This window comes from Muntiacus reevesi, chromosome 14 (assembly GCF_963930625.1).
Source record: "Muntiacus reevesi chromosome 14, mMunRee1.1, whole genome shotgun sequence".
NCBI classification, from domain to species: domain Eukaryota; kingdom Metazoa; phylum Chordata; class Mammalia; order Artiodactyla; family Cervidae; genus Muntiacus; species Muntiacus reevesi.
The window spans coordinates 65,919,366-65,922,998 of record NC_089262.1 but is presented as its reverse complement, the minus strand read 5'-3'; the positions used below and the strand labels follow the sequence as shown (position 1 = coordinate 65,922,998).

The 3,633-nt window shown below is 46.2% G+C and overlaps 1 non-coding gene across 1 annotated transcript; it reads right to left on the bottom strand.

Moving 5' to 3' along the window:
• Positions 1-3,321: 3,321 nt before the first annotated feature.
• On the bottom strand, positions 3,322-3,426 carry LOC136146784 (U6 spliceosomal RNA). The gene has a single exon (XR_010659069.1). It is a non-coding gene; the product is annotated as a U6 spliceosomal RNA (small nuclear RNA).
• Between the last annotated feature and the right edge of the window lie 207 nt (positions 3,427-3,633).

Sequence of the window (3,633 nt, the reverse complement as noted above, 5' to 3'; positions counted from 1 at the left end):
CTTCCCAATTTGTTCCTTACGTATATTTTTGTTGCTGTTTGTTGTTTTACTTTTTAGCCCCGCAGCCTGCGGGATCTAGTTCCCCAACCAGGGATCGAACGTGTGCCCCTGCACTGGGAGTATGGAGTCTTAACCACTGTACCACCAGCGAAGCCCCCATGCGCTTCATATTTGACTGTGTCTTTTGCGCAGACGCAGACACTTACGCTATCCCTTTGATTGGCGGTGTACCAAACAGCAGTGCTAAGCTCTGAGATACCAGCGACTGCTCAGCTCTGTGAAGCACGAAAGCCTCCGGAGATGGGAGGTGAACCAATGAACGGGCCTCATTCCAATAAAACTTTATTTATGGACACTCAAAATTTAATCTCAGATAATTTTCACATGTCACAGTCTTCTTCTTTTGATTTTTTTTTAACTGTTTAGGAATACACGTCTTTCCTAGCTCTGGGTTGGGGAGGTGGGGGGGTGGGGTGGGGATACAAAAGAAGTGGTGTGTGATACCAGTTCACGAGTCACGCTTAGCCTCACAAATTCAGCTGCTCGTGAGCGGAATGGCCAAAGGACGTCTCTGATGTTATCCCTAACAACAGATTGGCTGGGGGGAAGTATCTGATAGGACAGATGGAACTAGAAGTAAGGTGCTACTGAAGCTCCTGCAGCCTTGGGAAGATATCTGCCTCAGATCTGAAATGAAGGTTCTCCAGATCATCCCAGACTTGGTGCGTTTGGTGAGACCTGCCAGTGTTTGCTTGGCCCAAGACTGATTCTGGAAACTTGATCAATTCTGTGTGTCTGTGTGGTCACTCCAGGCCCCCAAAGTCTTAATACTTAGCACAGGGGTTTCCAGGGTGGGGCCAGTTTGCCTAAAAAGGGTAACCTCCCAGACAGCTGAGACCTAGGCAAGTGGGCAGGTTGGGACATGGAGAGCACGTGCAGTGCCTGGGCTTGGGAATAGCCCTGATCGCTAGCTTCTCGGGGGAGCGTGGCACCTGTTTATGGGTAAACTCAGGGCCTAACTCAGCTGGAGGCAAGGTAATGGGGCAAAGCAGAGCTGCAGAACACCCAGGCGCGGCCGCCCGAGGTTTAACCGTTTCTAGGAAAGCAGAGGGAAAATATATTAGGTTGGTGCAAAAGTAATTGTGGTTTTATATTATTGAACTTTGCTGTTTGATACTGGAGTAGAAGTACTGTTAGTCACTCAGTCAACCAGGCTCCTCTGTCCATGGGATTCTCCAGGCAAGAATACTGGAGTGGGTTGCCATTCTCTTCACTAGGGGATCTTCTGAACCCAAGGATCGAACCCAGGGATCAATCCCAGATCTCCCACATAGCAGGCAGATTCTTAACCATCTAAACCACCAGGGAAGCTTGATATTGAAATACATTCTTAAATAAATGTGGTTTTGTTATACATCATTTTAACGTATATTTCTCACTTTATTTTTTGCTAATGACTTATTGAACGTGTCAGTCACTCAGTTGTATTAAACTTTTTGTGATCGCATGGACTGCAACCCACCAGGCTCCTCTGTCCATGGGATTTTCCAGGGAAGAATACAGGAGTGGGTAGCCATTCCCTTCTCCAGGGTATCTTCCTGACCCAGGGATTGAATCCAGGTCTCCTGCATTGCAGGAAGATTCTTTACAATCTGAGCCATTACTTGCTGTTTATTTTATATTTGTTTTAGACTAGGGAAATGATGTTAAACAAAAAGCAAATCTGAGCAATTTTCTTATTCAAGTTCAAAATGGGTTGGAAAACAGTGGGGACAACTCACAACATCAACAATGCCTTGGCCCAGGAACTGGTAATGTGCAGTGATGGTTTAAGCAGTTTTGCAAAGGAGATGTGACCCTTGAAGATGAGGAGTGCAGTGACCAGTCATTGGAAGTTGACAACAACCAACTGAGAACAATTAAAGCTGCTGAAGAACTCAGTGTCAACTGTTCTATGGTTGTTTGGCATTTGAATCAAATTGAAAAGGTGACAAAGCTCAAGAAGTGGGTGCCTCATGGGCTGACTGCAAATCAAAAAAATCATCTTTGTGAAGTGTCATCTTCTCTTATTCTATGCAACAATGAACCATTTCTCAATCGGATTATAACATGCAATGAAAAGTGAGTTTCATACAACAACTGGCAATGACCAGCTCAGTAGCTGGACCAAGAAGAAACTCCAAAGCTCTTCCCAAAGCCAAACTTGCAACAAAAAATCACTGTTTGGTGGCCTGCTGCTGATCTGGTCCACTACAGCTTTCTGAATCCTGGCAAAACCATTATATGTGAGAAGTATTCTCAGCAGATGAAATGCACCAAAAGCTACAACACATGCAGCCAGCCCTGGTCAACAGAAAGGGCCCAATTCTTCTCCACGACAATGCCTGACAGCATGTCACACCACCAACGCTTCAAAAGCTGAATGAATTAGGCTGTGAAGTTTTACATCAACTGCCATTACTCACCTGACATCTCACCAACCAACTACCACTTCTTCAAGCATCTTGACAACATTTTGCTGGGAGAACACTTCCATAACCAGCAGGAGGCAGAAAGTGCTTTCCAAGAGTTTGTTGAATCCAGAGGCGTGGGTTTTTACACTATAGGAATAAACAAACGTATTTCTCATTGGCAAAAATGTGTTGATTGTAATGGTTCCTATTTTGATTAATAAAGATGTGCTTGAGCCTAGTTATAATGATTTAAAATTCATGGTCCAAAATTGCAATTGTTTGCACCAACCTAATGTAAGCACGCCCCCAATTAAAGGACCAGCCCTAACCAACCCCCATATGTTCAACTGATTCCTACAGAAGATGGCAGAGCCCTGCTCCAAACCAAGAGAATTCATCTCTGACATGGTGCTATCGATGTCAAGTTGGTTTTGCAGATTTTAATAAAACGGCTGAGAAAAGCACTGAGCCACTTACTCCTGCAGTCATTTACACTGCACCTACTGTATGCTGGGCGCTGTTGGGGCTGGGCTGTGTGAACAAGATCCGCATCCTCCAGCTCAAGGTTCTTCACTGAGCCCTCCAGGTCAGGGCAGAGAGTCCAAGATTGTCCCCATTTTACAAAAGAAACAGCTGACACACACACACAAGTTGACCCAGGATACAAGAGTCGAAATGTGTGAGAGTCGCTCAGTCCTGTCTGACTCTTTGTGACCCCATGAACTAAACAGTCCATGGAATTCTCCAGGCCAGAATACTGGAGTGGGTAGCCTTTCCCTTCTCCAGGGGATCTTCCCAACCCCGGGATGGAACCCAGGTCTCCCAGATTGCAGGTGGATTCTTCACCAGCGGAGCCACCAGGGAAGCCAGAAGACAAGGAGCGCTCCCGAGTGTGATGTCATCCTTGTGCGGTGCCACGCTCACCTTCTCTGTATCATTCCGGTTTTAGTATACATGCTGCCGAAGAGAGGACACAAGGGGAGAAGGTGGACGATAACTCAGATCTCCTTTGTCGGAGCATAAAGCTTCCACTCAGCTAAAACATAAGACAGTTTTTCCAAACCCTCCACTATTCACTTTGTCTGACATGCTTAGTGATGGCAACCCTGCCGCAGACTCAGCGTGGAGTGCCTGGCATGGAAAGATGGGGCGCTCACTCCCGTCCTTACAGAGTCTGTGG